An 18,410-nucleotide genomic window follows, 5' to 3' on the forward strand; every position below is an offset into this window, starting at 1 on the left:
CTTGGATTTTTTTCAGTTCTTGAATCAAGTAATCCTGGTGAGGGTCCATACACTGGAACCATACTGTAGTTGTTACCTTACCAGAGACTTATATGCCCTCTCTTTTGCATGCTTACTATAACCCCTAAATACCCCCATAACCATGTGCAGAGATCTGAACCCTTTATTTACAATCCCATTTATGTGATTACCCCAACGAAGATCTTTCCTTATATTAACACATATGTACTTACAGTGATCCCCACAAGGAACTTTCACCCCACCAACGCAGTAATAAAACCTGCGAGGACTTATCCTATTAGTGAAACTCACAACCTGACTTTTAACCCCGTTTATCATCATATCGTTGGCAGCTGTCCATCTCACAACATTGTCGAGGTCTTTTTCAGTCGCTCAAAATCTTATTTATTACCCTATCCAGTACCACATCATCCGCAAAAAGCCTTAGCTCTTATATCAGTCCTTTACACATATTATTTATATATTTAAGAAAACATAAAGGTCGAATAATACTGCTTTGAGGAATTCCTCTCTTAATGGTTACAGGGTCAGGTAATGCTTCACCTACTCTAATTCTCTGAGTTCTGTTATCTAGAAATATAGCCACCCATTCAGTCCGTCATTTTATAGTCCAATTTCACTCAGTTTTGTCAGTAATCGCCCATGATCTACCCCGTCAAATGCATTGGATAGGTCAAACGCGACACAGTCCATTTGACTTCCCGAATCTTGGATATCTACTATATGTTGCTGGACCGAGCTCGATAGCTGCAGTCGCTTAAGTGCGGCCAGTATCCAGTATTCAGGAGATAGTAGGTTCGAACCCCACTGTCGGCAGCCCTGAAAATGGTTTTCCGTGGTTTCCCATTTTCAGTGGAATAACCGTTCCTAAACCAGAACTGCCTTCTGTCGAACCAGTTATTAATTTCGCAAACATGTTTGAAAGAATTCTTTCCCAAAGTTTACATGTAACACAGCTTTATGTTTATCCACCTTTCCTTTATACATAGAGGCTACTATAACAAATCTCCATTAATGTGGTATAGTTACTTCATGCAAACAGTAATCAAATAAGTACTTCAGATATTGTACTATATCCCAACCCGTTATTTTTAGTTTATCCAGAGAAATCTCATCAATTCCTGCTACTTTTCTAGTTTTCAAATTTTGAATCATATTCTAAGTATCTTTTTATCGTAGGTAAATGAAAATACTTCGTTAGTATTAGTCACCTCTTCTATATGGACATTTTCTTTGTAACCAGCAATCTTTACACACTGCTGACTGAGTACTTCCGCCACCGGAAGAGCTGGTCGTGCGGTTAGTGGCGCGCAGCTGTGAGCTTGCATCCGAGAGATAGGGGGTTTGAGTCCCACTGTCGGTAGCCCTGAATATGGTACTCCGTGGTTTCCCATCTTAACACCAGGCAAATGCTGGGGCTTTACATTAATTAAGGCAACGGCCGCTTCCTTCCAACTCCTAGCCCTTTCCCTTCCCTACCTGTGTCGGTGCGACGTAAAGCAAGCAATGAAACTTCTGCCTTCTGTAGATCCTCGCATACACACTCCCTTTGTTCATTAACGATTCCTGGAATGTCCTTGTTGGAACCTGCTTTTGCCACAATGTACCTAAACATACCTTCCATTTCTCAGTAAAATTTGCGTGACTGTCAATTATGCTGATTATGTTTATTATGTTGATTTAGAGCCATTGCAAAATATCGTTCCCGTTTAAGGCAGTCCGATGTATCTTAAAGGAGATGGAAGTTAGCTGAATGTTAGAATTACTATACACTTCTATATTATTATTATTATCATCATCATCATTATCATCATCACCACCACCACCATCATCATCATCACCACCACCACCATCATCATCATCACCACCATCATCATCATCATCATCATCATCATCATCATCATCATCAAACCGCTATTGTTGTAATTTGTATTCAGAAATGGTTCGACTGAACCCTACTTTCGGCTGTCCTGAATACTGTTTTCCGTGGTTTCCCATTTTCTCAACTGACGAATGGCTATACCTTAATAATGCCTAGCACTTTCCTGTCCCACCGGCACCATAAGACATGTCTGTGCCGGTGTGACGTAAAACAAATTTAACTCTCTCTAGTGGGGTCTTTGGTGAGAACCGAGTCGCACGTGTGGATTTGCCTCTATTTTTTGGTCGGATACCCTTCCTGTGGACAACCTTATGTGGAGGGACGTGTACAGTATTGCGTGTTTTTGTGGTGGATGGTAGTATGGTGTATAGTGTGTATGAAGGAGGATATTGGAATAAACACAAACACCCAAATCAGGATTAACTATACGCTATTCCAATCCCCGATTCGGTCGAGAATCTAACCCAGGGTTTTCTGATCCGAAGGCCTCAACACTGACCATTTAACCTATGATACGGACTAGGGTACTAATTATTATTATTATTATTATTATTATTATTATTATTATTATTATTATTATTTCATTGTGCAAGTTACTGCTGAGTAAACTTGGAATTGTGGAATTGGACCGGAGAGTCGGGATACCGGTTTACATGGAATAGGAGTGGGCATCTCGTACATACGAGCCGTCGCCCTGCTTGTTCTCAGGTGGCTAGGACTATAAGGTCCACTGGTGGTCCCTAAGCAATTAAAGGAGAGATTTTCAGTTGGAATACGTGTACGTAGGGTAACATCGTACTGCACAGTAATGTTACCGGGCATTTTCAGAATGTTTTAACCCTGACAGTAACACCATACGTTTTTCTGGCGTGTTGTGCTAATGAATGCCATCTATTCCTCTTAAGGAGGGGAGAGTTATCCCATCCACTACCTCTATTCCTTGTTCATTCCATCTGGTAACTTTAATGTAACTTTAAATAATAGGCTTTGAGTGACACGTCTTCGAACGTGTGGTGTAACTAAAGCGATATTTATAGACGTGTTACTGTCAGGGTTAAGCAAGTCTCGAACCTGTGGTGTTTGCGGGCAATCACTACCATTTGACAGGCTAGGAAATAACTTGGCGAACGAAATGGAATTCGATAGGGAGTAATTAATATTAATTGGGCTTGTGAAAGAAAATAAGAACAGGCTTAGACAGCAAAGACGATATATATAAATGTTTCAGAGGTTAACAATGTTGGGGAAGAGGAGACGGAAGAGTATAAGGTGCATTTAACAGGGATCAAAAGAGGAAGCGCTGAGTATGAAGTAGGATTATTCATTCGAAAAATTATAGCATGCAACATACTTGTTGCTGGGCACATAAACGATCGAATGATTTGGTTAGATTGAACGTCTGGAAGAATTAGGACGAGAATATTGTCAGTGCATTAAACTTCCTTGGGAGTAAATTAGGATGAAGTAGAACAATTTCATGAAGCACTGAGTGAAATCGTAGTCTGGGTCAACAGCAAGCAGGGGATAGTGTTAGTGACTGATTTCAATATAAGAAATGGTGTAGAGTTAAGGGATATGAGAAGGCGATGTTTTAAATTTGTAAAACATATGCAGACTAATTGGAAAGGGAAGTGCTTACTGGACTTGTGTACTAGCATGGGATTAGTAGTTAGGAATTTTTTTCTAATCATAAGGAAATATTACAGCCGGTAAACCTAAAAGTTAGGCGTGTCAGAAATGGCTCTAAACAAGAACTAATGCATGTAGTGACTTGTCCATGTGTGAAACACAGAAGCAAATACATGTAGAGTCCATGAAGAAATATTGGGAATGTTTCGAGGTATACCATGACAAACATAATCAGGCGACAGGGAAGTGTTCCAGGACACTTATAAAATCTTAGAGAAGGAGGGGAAAAGGAAAGTAATAGTGCTTCGAGTTAATCCACTGAACTCTCTGTGGATCTCAGGGACTCGTTGGATAGATGCAAGCAATATTTTGAATATCTTCTCAATGTAAACGGAAGCCTTTCTTCTGAATTCACCAACAACCAATTTCTTTGGGGGGGGACAATGAACGCTCGAGGAAGTGGAAAGAAAGGTAAATACGTAGGTAAGTCAATAAGTATCAGCAATTTTGCTCTAATTGTCTTCAGATTGGTTCTATGGTATTGCGAGCTCAGCAGCCGCCAGACGGCACCGTTGTCTACGTCTGTGGTATGATTCAGCCACTCTCTGTTTGCACCAAGGTAGAACAGCGTTTCGTAATGTAATAAAGGGTTCCTGTGGTATTAGTTAGCAGGTCTATCAGCTATAATATAGCCTATTTGCGTTTCCAAATAATTCATCTTATAAGTTTGAAAATGATAATTTTCATTTTTGGAAAACGTATTAGCTTCTGCAAGATGGTGTCTGGTTGCTAGTTCGAAAATAGATTTTCCTTCACTATTCTTATTAGCAGATTACCATACTTGGTTGTAGGGAAATTTTTCTGCTATTTCATTCGAATTTGGCAATTTGATAATCATATGCCATTTCCAGACGGAAGTTTAGAGCTTCATCTATTTTTTAGTACTACTGCTATTTTGGCAGCTTTCTTTGGTAGCCAAAGCGACCGTGAACATTCCCTTGGAATGATAGCATCTTTTCCTGCATACCCATTTAGATCTCCACATATAATTTACGTTGTATTTCTAATTCACTATTAGATATTTTGCTTAAATATGTACGCAAGTCCTCCCAGAAATATTGCTTCTCTGAGTATGGGCGGTTAATCTGTGGTAACATTTATACATGGTTGACCCTGTATTGCCAGTTCAATCATCATAGGCTAATACAATCACTTAATCGTGTTATATCTACAACTCCGTCACTCGGGTAGTGTGTCAACGATGAATACAATCCCATTCCAGCTGCTGTATTTTCCATTGTAAATCAATTTGTAACTTCTTCCAGTATTAGGTTTCGAATACGCTGGACTTCGTGACCTCGCATAGCTCGCCGCTGTGACCTGTCACAGTGCCAACATCCCAAGTTACTATTCGAAGTTTTGGGAGTGTTTTCAAAATTCCTTTGAATTTACACATCTGATGTTCGTCGCTTGCGGATAACGCACTAGCATTATTTCGTCGTTTAAGGCGGCTGGGTAGGGGGAGAAGGGGGATGGGACCATAGTCTTACTCTTTCCTCACCGAACCTGAGTGTTCTATTACATATCCGTCTGCCAAGGCCACTGAAATGCATGCACCAACCGACCCTACGAGCAACACTCTCACCCCGTTCATAGCATGGACGGGTGTTAACGACATCGCTCACAGCTGTCATTTTGATATCGTCAAAATCGAGGATGACACTATAATTTTGTGTGGCTATTTCTAGCCGGGTACAGCCTTTGTAAAGCAAACCCTCCGATTAGTGTGGGCGGCATCTGCCATGTGTAGGACACTGCGTGTTATTGTGGTGGAGGATAGTGTTATATGTGGTGTGTGAGTTGCAGGCATATTGGGGACAGCACAAACACCCAGCCCCGAGCCATTGGAGTTAACCAATGAAGGTTAAAATCCCCGATCCGGGCGGGAATCGAACCCGGGACCCTCTGAACCGAAGACCAGTACGCTGACCAGTTCGCCAACGAGTCGGACAAGGATTACACTGAGACAAGTCAATGAAAGTGACAGATTTATTCTAGCTGATACCAGACCATAGTAAGCACTAGGTCAGGGATGGCGAACCTATGACAACGGAACACGATTTCCGCGGCACGCCAGACTATATACTAACATATTTGAATGATTTTAGCATGTAATAAATTTGTCGACCCACGACGACTTTGATGTGAACACGGACATTCTCATGCTTTTCGATTTTGGACAGTTGTTATTAGTAGCCTGTGTACCTGGTCATGTTTTATTTAGTTATGTTTGTTATATTTGATCATGAAAGTTAACATTTGTTAATTAGTCTGCTCACAGTACGAGTGACATGCGCTCAATGTAGCTGCATCTTGTGCTTCGCGAATAAATAACTATTTTAACATTAAGCTTTAATAAATAAGTCCGAATTAATTCTACGGTTATAGTTTTTATAAGGTTTCTTAGTTTAGAGCAAAATAATTTCTTATTCTTAAAATTTACCAGTTTTAATGTATTTTTCAGTGATGTTTGCAAAATAAAATCATGAAACCTGCAATCTAATATGTCAAATATGTAATGTAGTTTAGTACCTAAATTAACTGAAATGAGTTTCATGACGATTTTTTGGCCGTGCGGTTAGGGGCGCGCAGCTGTGAGCTTGCATCCGGGAGATAGTGGGTTCCAGCCCCACTGACGGCAGCTCTGAAGATGGTTTCCCGTGGTTTCCCGTTTTCACATCAGGCAAAGGCTGAGGCTGCACCTTAATTAAGGCCACGGCCGCTTCTTTCCCACTCCCAGCCCTTTCCAATCCCATCGTTGCCATATAACCTATCTGTGTCGGAACGACGTAAAACAATTTACCGTATAAAAACATGACGATTTTAAAGGAAATTAACCGATGGCACACTAGACAGTAAAAGCAATGAATAAACCGGACCTTAATTGACACGCTACTCTGTAAAGGTTTACCAGCAAAAACAGTTTGACGCAATCGTTCTATTCCGTACCTAATGAGTAATAATGGCTTTATATTTTACGGCCGGTTTTCCCGACATGCTAAGGATATAGTCATTCTGGAAGTCCTCAGTACCACCGTTGACTGTTAGTGGTTCGGTCACTGCCAACTCTTCTGCCAGTGACCTTTTCTTCAGATACGTTGAAGCAGCTTACCAACGGGGATGGATTCCGACGATATTTCCTACACTGAACGACCTCTTAGGATTCTCATCCATTTGAAGACGTAGGCCTTATTATGCCATCGAGTTATTGTTATTACACCGCCCGACACTCGACATGAAGTAGCTTCCTGTACGGCCTACTTCTGTACCCTAACAAGGTAAAGCTGTAGTCCGGTCAGACTCAACCACACTTTCAGCATGTGTCAAGTAACCAACAAAGTAATAATGTTATTTGCTTTACGTCCCACTAACTAATTTTAAGGTTTTTCGGAGACGCCGAGGAGCCAGAATTTAGTCCAGCATGAGTTCTTTTACGTGCCAGTAAATCTACCGACGCAAGGCTGACGTTTTTGAGCACCTTCAAATACCACCGGACTGAGCCAGGATCGAACCCGCCAGAAGGCCAGCGCCTCAACCGTCTAAGCCACTTAGTTACGTTTATGCTTCGTAGATCTAGACAAGGCAAAGGATCGAGTACCGAGGGAAAAGATATTAGTTGTACTGAAACATTATGTAAATAGGGATAATCAAAGGCATTTATGTGGACAATTGGGTAGCTGTGAAAAATGATGTTGGAATGAGTTCTTGTTTCAACGTACGTACAAGGGTTAGAAAAGGCTGTAATATTTCACCTTTGTTGTTCACAGTTTACTTGAATCACATTTTTTAGAAGTTATTTTACGTCGCACCGACACAGATAGGTCTTATGGCGACGACGGGATAGGAAGGGCCTATGAGTGGGAAGAAAGCGGCCTTGGCCTTAATTAAAGTATACGTACAGCCCCAGCATTTGCCTAGTGTGAAAATGAGAAACCACGGAAAACCATCTTCAGGGCTGCTGACAGTGGGGTTCGAACCCACTATATCCCGAATACTGGATACTGGCCGCACTTTAGCGACTGCAGCTATCGAACATGGAACGACTCGGTTGTGGGGAAATGTAGTAAGTAGTTTGGCCTACGCTGACAGTGTGGTTATAATGACAGACTGTGTGAAAGGAATAACATTGCAAATTATTATTATTGTTGTTATTATTATTATTATTATTATTATTAATAATAATAATATTACTACCGAGCGAGTGACCGCGTGGTTTGCGGCACGTAGCTGTCAGCTTTCATTCAGGAAATAGTGGGTTCGAACCACACTGTCGGCAGCCCAGATGATGGTTTTCCGTGGATTCCCATTTTTACACCAGGCAAATGCTGGGTCTGTACTTTAATTAAGGCCAAGGCGGCTTCCTCCCCTCTCCTACCCCTTTCCTAGTCCATCGACGCCACAAGACCGATCTGTGTCAGACGACGTAAAGCAAATACTTAATATATGTTTACCGCATCTACAGCTCGTTTTTCTACTTATTCTCATCTTCTTACAAAATCCCTATCGTCACTTCCCTTACATACTCTGTTCATGTGGTCCCTCAGTACGAGACGACATGGTTAAAATCTGTTTAATGTAAACACAGAGTTTATGTTCCCTCTCGGTCCGAGCTGTGCTGTCTGCCCGTGATGTATTGTGCCAGGGGATTTAGACATGGATTGCTATCATGAGTTACGTGGTTCTGCACATTTATTTTCCACTCTTAGTGCACGGCTAAACTAAACTTTTATCTCTCGCTCCATGCCAGAAATTTAAATCGAAACGTCACATTTCCAAAGAACGAATAATCAAAGAATGTACCATTATTCAGATGTAAATTATTATTAACTACCAAGCAAACTTAAATTAGTAGTACTAGTAGTACACCTTTATTTCTCTCCCAATCTAACAGTTTACACAACCTAATCGATCTTAACGGAGAAAAATAAGAATCCTCAATTGGAAAAAGAAGAAAAGAAACAAAACAAAAAAAACATGCAAAACTACGACTATTACAGCAAGGACAAAAAAACCTCAGGAAACTTAGATGTCATATACAATACATTGTTAAGAGAAGCAAACTTAAATCGTCGTAGGCCTAGCAAATCAAAGCATTTGGAGAAATTCATTGTATTAAAATCTTTACATTACTCGGAAAGGAAAAATTGCTTTTCCCTTAAGGTATATGAAGACGGCAGTAACAGTCATTACTGGATGCGAATACGCAGTGCTATATTTACTAATGTAATAGTTACTTCGTGATAATTTCATGGTAGTAAACGTAATATTCTCTATGGTGAACGTACCCCTACATATTTGACAAACGTACGTGTCATAGCTGAATTCGGGCCACAATAACCTGCAACATGTACCAATATCTACAAAATTACACCACAACTCATGAACTTTAAAGATCGTAGTGTTAATTATTTCCATGTGCTCACCATGGAAGTTAGATTAAAATAACGGTGTGTATCATTCATATACCTTAAGTTCATATGAATAGCTTTCTTCTTTATCCATAAATGCATTATATCTTTAGTCTGGCATTCAAAACCTATTTTTGATACCCTGGAAGATTTATAGCAAGGGTGAATGATTTTAAAGGTGTTACATATATTGTTCCACATGGTGCGTTCGAACTACTTCATGGGTAAACATAGGTTTCACAATAAACAAGTTACAAAGTGAAATATAATAAATCTTAGGTGTAGTTTTTACCACAAATTAATCCATTTCAGGGAATAAGTTTCGGTTTCATTCGGAGTAATTCTCAGCCAACAAATACAACAGGAAAACATGCTAAATTTTTGTTTCAAAAGTACATAATTGAATTCATTTGTGGTAAAAGAAATATACATCTAAAACTTATCATAATGCGTAAATACCACGTAATCCTTCTTTCAGTAATTAAGTATTTGAATGGACAATACGTACATAAAGAAGATTCTTTCTGCCTAGTTATTTACTAAAAAGACCGAGCTCGATAGCTGCAGTCGCTTAAGTGCGGCCAGTATCCAGTATTGGGGAGATAGTAGATTCGAACCCCACCATCGGCAGCCCTGAAAATGGTTTTCCGTGGTTTCCCATTTTCACACCAGGCAAAAGCTGGGGCTGTACCTTAATTAAGGCCACGGCCGCTTCCTTCCCACTCTTAGCCCTTCTCTGTCCCATCGTTGCCATAAGACCTATCTGTGTCGGGGCGACGTAAAGCAACTGGCAAAAAAAATACTAAAAATGATATATTGTCCATGCAGAGTGTGTATTCATTCACCGAAAAATCTCTAGATGAAACCATGACTTAGTTCCCACTGCTCTATGTCCGCTGACGAAATGTCCAATTTTTTAGAGTCCTCAGTATTTAATTCCACTTTCTTTTGTCTGATGGTATAATGTCTACATGAATGTGCCCACATTTTCAAATTCACCTCTTTCTTTATGGGTAGCATAATTTCGAACCATTTGCTCAACTAGCCCAAATTTAAAGTATACAACTTTTCTTTACTGGATGATGAAACGCTGCTTGGAACACAGTTAATAGGCTCAGTTAAAAGTACGTTACATAACAAATGGCCCTCCAGCCCCATGAAATGAAATGGCGTATGGCTTTTAGTGCCGGGAGTGTCCGAGGACATGTTCGGCTCGCCAGGTGCAGGTCTTTTGATTTGACTCCCGTAGGCAACCTGCGCGTCGTGATGAGGATGAAATGAAGACAGCACAAACACCCAGCCCTCGTGCCAGAGAAATTAACCGATGATGGTTAAAAATCCAGACTCTGCCGGGAATCGAACCCGGGACCCTCTGAACCGAAGGCCAGTACGCTGACCATTCAGCCAACAAGTCGGACTCCAGCCCCATACTTTCTACGTATAAGTGTCCCGCGCACACTAGTGATGAATGGGATGCCTAATCGCTGGTTTAAAAAGGAGCGATACAACTGATGTGAAACAAATAGTAGTCAACTACAAGCGCACTGTAACGGGGTTAAATATTTATGAAGAAATCAGGATATCCATTTTCGAATAGAACTAATAACGTTTCAATTGGCATATTTGAGAAGTAATTAGTTGGTATGGAGGACATTGTTCTGTATATGTTCGCGAATTGTGAGAATACATGCTGTTTATACACTGCATTGTGCCTGTCTGCTAACAAATGCATAACTGGCACGAGTCACTAGTCTGGAATTTCAAATTCATCCTCTGGAAATGAATAGTGACTGTGGCTTCTTAATACAGCATTCAAACGATAAGCGCATAGAACGAGAGTCAGTGTAGTTGTTGGTGGCCGATGCAGCATTAGCCAAGTCATCCCTATTGGTCAGTTGTAATTTCCAATAATGTCCAATAACGGACCATTATATTGGTATTAGTTGTAATTTAAGCAACAGTTGAGATCTACGCGGATTTAGTATGCACCTTGAGACGTGGTTTCCTATGCACTGTACAGCAGCACGAATCCTGGTCTTACTCGTACAGTAGCTACTCTGAGGAACAATCACGCGTTCTAGTTTTAATGAAATAGATGGCATTTCGAGTAACATAAAATGCTCTAAAATGATTAATTTCTTCACCTTTATCTGTACTAACAAGTGGAAGTCGTAGGATAGTGGCGTATGGTAGTAAATGTGAAAATAGACGTAAAATAATTATGCATTTCCAGCCTCTCAAGTAATTTAAAACCTTGTACCAGAGACACTTATGCCATAAAGGCTTTTAGCAAAATCGAAAAAATATCCCCGCTGTGTGGTTCAAATTTTGCGCTCTGAAGCAAAACAACGTAAGTACGCGAACGTAGGCATTTTCACCATGTAGGAAACATCTTTTCTAAAACTACAGACCTAGAGTTTCTATGGTTTTAACAGTCGCCTGGAATTCCATGTTGATTTTTAACGTCAAATCTAGAGAAAGTGTCGAGGGAAATTTTCGAGGTATTAAGTGGGGTAAATGCAATGTACTAGTAAGTGTATAGCAGTATATGAAGGTAGGTACATGGATCAAAATAGATATGAACGAAGCACTTCCAGACAACTACGAAACTTGCAACTTGGCGTCAGGGAACTTGACACAAACTCTGGGAAAATAGATTAGTTCAGAAGCTCCACGAAGGGACTGTTCTCAGGAGTTCTGTAAAATATACTTACGACTGACCAGAAGGGTAGTATTTAGAACACGGTGGACTTGAATTGAAAATAAACTAGAAATAAAAGAACACTCAAATAACAAACACAAAATTAACAGAACACATCAAGAGAAAAGAAAGAACACTTACAAACACATTGGAGGTTGGCCAATAGGCTCTTCGCATTGCCGCTTTTATTAAGAGGTTCAAACAAACAATGTATAACGTGTAATCACTTTACAATGAACGAGTAAATTATTTAGTGTTACATCTTGTCACATGGCGTTCAGGTTTACTGGAGCTAGTCAGAATCATCATCGCTTGATTCACTAAGTAATAGATCATGAGGCAATCTTCTTTTCAGGCGTGTGGGCTGCGGGATTTGGTGCCGATATTAAAATGCAGAGCGCCGGCAACTTGACCTAGCCAGTTGAAGAATTTCATCACTGTTCATCGAGTGTAATTATGAACTGGTGAGATCCCCATTTTCTTTTTGTGGAGTTGTGGGTTACGTTCAAACCAGGGAGCACTGGTAATTACGCAGAGTAGTTTATTCTGGAAGGTCTGTAGACGTTTTGTTTGACTGTGCGATACTGCTACCCACACAGACAGGCATAAGTGATGATGTGGCGCAGGAGAGATTTATACAATATAATTGAGCAGACCACTGCGAGTGAGATTCTCCTGTTCAAGAAGGGGCTTGCTTGCGAATACGAGCGTGTGCCAGATTGGTAAATCTTGTAATATGAGCATGTCAAATAAGACGCTTGTCTAGGACAACCCCGATATACACTGACTGACAGAGCAAATGCAACACCAAGAAGGAGTGGTTCGAAAGGGATGAAAGTTGGGGAAAAAACAGAGACGGCACGGACGAATAATTGATGTTTATTTCAAACCGATATGCAGGTTACACAATGCGCACGGCATCGACTCAGTAGGATGTAGGACCACCGCGAGCGGCGATGCACCCAGAAACACGTCGAGGTACAGAGTCAATAAGAGTGCGGATGATGTCCTGAGGGATGGTTCTCCATTCTCTGTCAACCATTTGCCACAGTTGGTCGTCCGTACGAGGCTGGGGCAGAGTTTGCAAACGGCGTCCAATGAGATCCCACACGTGTTCGATTGGTGAGAGATCCGGAGAGTACGCTGGCCACGGAAGCATCTGTACACCTCGTAGAGCCTGTTGGGAGATGCGAGCAGTGTGTGGGCGGGCATTATCCTGCTGAAACAGAGCACTGGGCAGCCCCTGAAAGTACGGGAGTGCCACCGGCCGCAGCACATGCTGCACGTAGCGGTGGGCATTTAACGTGCCCTGAATACGCACTAGAGGTGACGTGGAATCATACGCAATAGCGCCCGAAACCATGATGCCACGTTGTCTAGCGGTAGGGCGCTCCACAGTTACTGCCGGATTTGACCTTTCTCCACGCCGACGCCACACTCGTCTGCGGTGACTATCACTGACAGAACAGAAGCGTGACTCATCGGAGAACACGACGTTCCGCCATTTCCTCATCCAAGTCGCTCTAGCCCGGCACCATGCCAGGCGTGCACGTCTATGCTGTGGAGTCAATGGTAGTCTTCTGAGAGGACGCCGGGAGTGCAGGCCTCCTTCAACCAATCGACGGGAAATTGTTCTAGTCGATATTGGAAGAGCCAGGGTGTCTTGCACATGCTGAAGAATGGCGGTTGACGTGGCGTGCGGGGCTGCCACCGCTTGGCGGCGGATGCGCCGATCCTCGCGTGCTGACGTCACTCAGGCTGCGCCTGGACCCCTCGCACGTGCCACATGTCCCTGCGCCAACCATTTTCGCCACAGGCGCTGCACCGTGGACACATCCCTATGGGTATCGGCTGCGATTTGACGAAGCGACCAACCTGCCCTTCTCAGCCCGATCACCATACCCCTCGTAAAGTCGTCTGTCTGCTGGAAATGCCTCCGTTGACGGCGGCCTGGCATTCTTAGCTATACACGTGTCCTGTGGCACACGACAACACGTTCTACAATGACTGTCGGCTGAGAAATCACGGTACGAAGTGGGCCATTCGCCAACGCCGTGTCCCATTTATCGTTCGCTACGTGCGCAGCACAGCGGCGCATTTCACATCATGAGCATACCTCAGTGACGTCAGTCTACCTTGCAATTGGCATAAGTTCTGATCACTCCTTCTTGGTGTTGCATTTGCTCTGTCAGTCAGTGTATTTTACAGGAGTTGTCGGGGATAGCCTGTGAGCACTTTCATTGTACAGTTGAGGAGGAAGCATGTAGTTATACGGGTGAAGTGTGAATATTTTTGCGTCTGTGTTTTTGGCGTTGAGGGAGATGCCTCTCTGGAGTTTGAAAGTGGAGCTCTGAAGTTAACACAGTATAAATATTAAAAATTAAACTCTTTTCCACCCAGCGACAAACTCTTCTTCCAAATGGATGTGCCACAATTTTCCTAAGTTTCAAGGATTTCTGTGAGTCCAAAATAGCTTTTGCCACCAAACCCTGAGAAAGTTTTGAGGGGAAATTTTTGGGATATCATGGCGGTAAGATTACATAATTGATAACATAATTGATCAACAAAGGAAGCTCCAATGAAGTGAACCGTTGGTTGGCAGTAGCGGGCAATTTGTACATGGAGCGAAGCGCTCGAGTACCACTAGCACAAATCAAGCGGGAGATACAGAAGGAAATACTGTACAGGAGCTGAGAAAGGGGATCACGTAACGAAAAACAGTTGGTACTTCTTGAACGTATAATGGATGTCAATTCTCTTCTAAATAAATACGTATTGTTATTTCCGTCCTTTTCCCCTTGAAACTTCAAATCTTCACTACACTATGGATCATTTAACAGTGGTAAAAGTAAGACTTTACTACGAATATGTGCCCTATTAAGTGCATATAGAATCGTAAAGGAAACTAAATTAATAGTCCCTATTTACCGTAACCCGCATTACTACAGCCCTTGAACAGCCTTGACCTACCTTCATGGCCTAAGCCTGGATGACATGATCTTCAATTTCAAGTTGCATTATTTAACATACTATCACTTGATCTCACTACAGTACCAGCCTATGCTTCGCTGTGCGTGGAAGGCGTATGGATACGTGTCACGTGTCATAAGATACGCCACTTCCGTTCCGCAATGAGTTGGACATCAATTTTTTTCTTCTTGACGCATGAAGCACTCCCCACTGTGAGCTTAATGTCTTCGTTATTGGCTCGTAGTGTGAGATGCAACTTTGTTTGCACCACTGCCTTCTCATGAAACGTTACCACGGTGAAGAAATAGATTTGTATATGGCATACGAAATTCAAGATGTACGTAATCTCAGCATATACACTTCCCGTATTTCACAGATAATTTATATTTGGCACACCATGGCGGCAAATATTACAGTCACACGTCCTAATTTCATAAGCCTTGTTTTACGGTTGGTGAGTGTGTGCTAAATGCCGCACATCACACCATTTACTTTGGTCTCTTGCTTGTTCACCCCAGGAAGTTTCGTGATATTTCCCTTGTTAGAACAACACTTTGGGTGGAATGAACATCAGTGTCTAGGAGGAATCCAGATCTTTGTGTCTGTCGTAAAGAAGACAATGAATTGTGACCGGTAATTTCAAATTTTGGCCAATATAAATTATAATGGTACCATTCTCCCTGACAACAGGGACAAATTATACAAATTTTGGCCACTGAGAGTTGCTCTTAATAATAATTTTAAGATGCTCAGAAAACCAGATTAGTTTCAATCTATAGAGGAAAGCATGATTTTATTCAAGGGACGTTCATCCATCAAACAATACAACCGTATGAAACCGCTAAGAAGAGGCTATAAACTCTAGCGTCGTTCAGATATGACTGGATATATGAGTTATGTTTACCAAGGTAAGAAAAGTGACGACAGTGTAAAAACTGATGTAGGACATAGGGTGTCAGTGGTAAAGAATCTTTCCTCATCACTAAGGGGTAAAAAGTACGTTGTAGTAATAGATAAATATTTCTCCTCTGTGCCACTTTTTGAAAGTTTGAAGTCTGAAGGCATAAAATGTCTTCAGCTTTTGCCAAGGATAAAGATTCAAAGAGAGGAGATTTTGATTACCGAATAACAGACCAGTGTCTGCTTTATGTAAAGTGGAAAAATAATCGCAGTGTCCATTTACTTTAAATTATCATGGCATTGAGACGTGTGTAGTTACAAGAACAATGAAGGATGGAACAAAAATAGAAGTGGAAGCGCCAACAATTGTGGAAGACTACAATGAACTAATGGGAGGGTTTGACAAAGCTGACATGTCTGAGATCAATTTTCGAGATGGATCGTAAGTGGAAGAAATTGTGGCATCGGTTATTTTATATCTTCGTAGGAATAGCATTTGTGAACTCATACATTGCATTTTGTGATATGATGGGGAAGATTCCTTACCTCACATGCAAGCGCCGTGTTTCCCTGGGTCTCTTAACCTTACGGCAACAAATGCCAAAGAACAGTGGAAGATCGTCTAAGAGCCAAGAACGAACTTCTACCTCACCTTTGCAAACAAAACGAAGGGGGGCAGCAAACGTTTCTTTGTCACCAGATGTAAGGCTCCAAAATAGGGGATCTCACTGGCCAGAATTTGTTAAGGAATGGGAAAAAAATGGAATATAGGCCTCATTCCAAATGCTCACAGTGTAAAATTTTCCTGTGTATCAATGACAAAATGACTGCTTCTATGAGTATCATCAAATTGCTTGAGTGATGAGTGAGACCAACGCTCCAGTGTATTCCGTGCTATTTTTTCTTCAAGCATAGTTTTACGAGCAATTCAAACAAGTTAGACAATGTACTGAAGTAGTTTGTTTTTCATATGCACCCTGGGAAAATGCCTGTTGGTCCTGTCGGGACTTTCAAGGCCAAAATCTCATTTTGGCCCCATTTACTACTATTTTCCATGTTGATGGTTTTGTTCATGTTTGTATATATACATCTATCTATCATTAAACCGCAAAATTCGTTCAAAAATGCCTTAATAATTCAGTAAACAAACGGGTAAACACCATGTACTCGAGCCAGAGAAATTGATCAAACACTCTTAAAATACCTGGCCTGGCTGGGAATCGATCTCTGAGCCAAGGGCTGTTCCACTCTCCAGCAAAATTTAGTTTCTTATTAAGGAGCGCCAATAACCAATTTTGTCTGTGATTTCAAATTCACTTTCGTACCAGGTGAGGTTAACCTGAGTCTGTAACATTAGTAAATACCATCACGTGTTTTCATTCGGAAAACATTAAAATGACCGTAATGGTGGCGTGTTCAACTAATTTTCCATATTCGCAGACAGTTGAGCTTGCATGATACTGATATATCGTCCATCCGAAACTATGAACTTATTCATCCTTAGTTCACTTGGTCACCCAGTGTTAGTGACAGAGTCTAGATGATGATATGGAACAATTGATCAATAACCAAACGTTTTATCGTACCTGATATGAGCAAGAACCTTTTGAAACACGATGGCGTTGAATAATGGTCACAAATCAATTGGGGAGTACTTCGTATTACACAACGCAATCAGTATTTCAATTTAAGCGATATCAGTTCGAACATTAATAATTCAGAATGTGAGAAGGTATAGAAATTTGATATATTTTACTTCAAAATACTTGCATAGCCTAGGGTGCTGTTGTAGAAACACAATGTATTGAGTACAGCTGAGATGCACAGAATCCTTCAACAACAACAATAATAAAATGATCGTCCGTGGTTTCCTATTTTCACATCTGGTAAATGCTGTGGTTGTACCTTAATTAAAGGCACGGATACTACTTTCTCAGTTCTAGCCCTGTTCTATCATTGCGTCGCCGAAATACTTCGACGACGTGTTAGTGTGACGCCCAACCACTACAGAAAAACGTAAATCCACGGCCTGTTTCAGTCTTTTGACCGGGTCAGGAACGGAATGAATGAAGCCTCCATCCAGCGGCGAGGACAGGAATTGTGCCAGCTGCCGAAGCCTGTAGCGCTCCTCCGGGGCATTGATTAATGACTGACAAATGAAATGAAATGATATTGGAGAGTGTTGCTGGAATGAAAGATGACGGGGAAAACCGGAGTACCTGGAGAAAAACCTGTCGCGCCTCCGCTTTGTCCAGCACAAATCTCACATGGAGTGACTGGGATTTGAACCACGGAACCCAGCGGCAAGAGGCCGGCGCGCTGCTGCCTGAGCCACGGAGGCTTTCGCCTAACCACTAGCGATGATTAAATGATTGTAAAATACAATACTGATATGGGAAACGTAATCCGAAATTCCTTCTCAGAAGTCCATACGCTTCTTATTTCTTTCGTCGGTTAAACATTCTGAGTGTGGTAGTGTGTGAACTGCCATTATCAGGTGTTATTTAGGTACCAATCAGTGTCATTTCCAAACAACACTGCATGAAACAAAACCATCTCAGGCTGGTTGAGACACCCGCAGGTTGTTTGCGTCAGTCAGCTAGTCCATGAAATGCTGGTAGAATATGAGACAGGAACACACTGCGCTAGCAAAACCTTTTGTTTGTTCAGAGTTGTTTCAGTCACCCGACTACTTGTTGCATCTGTCAACATTGATGGTGGACATGCAGTATATTAAGGGGACATTTATGTTACACGAAATATTGAATACGTAGTTGTAAGGACAAAATCAAGTACTATAGAACGTAAATTGTTTATTATATCTGTCTAAATAAAAGCA

The sequence above is a fragment of the Anabrus simplex genome, chromosome 2 (assembly GCF_040414725.1).
Source record: "Anabrus simplex isolate iqAnaSimp1 chromosome 2, ASM4041472v1, whole genome shotgun sequence".
Lineage (NCBI taxonomy): Eukaryota > Metazoa > Arthropoda > Insecta > Orthoptera > Tettigoniidae > Anabrus > Anabrus simplex.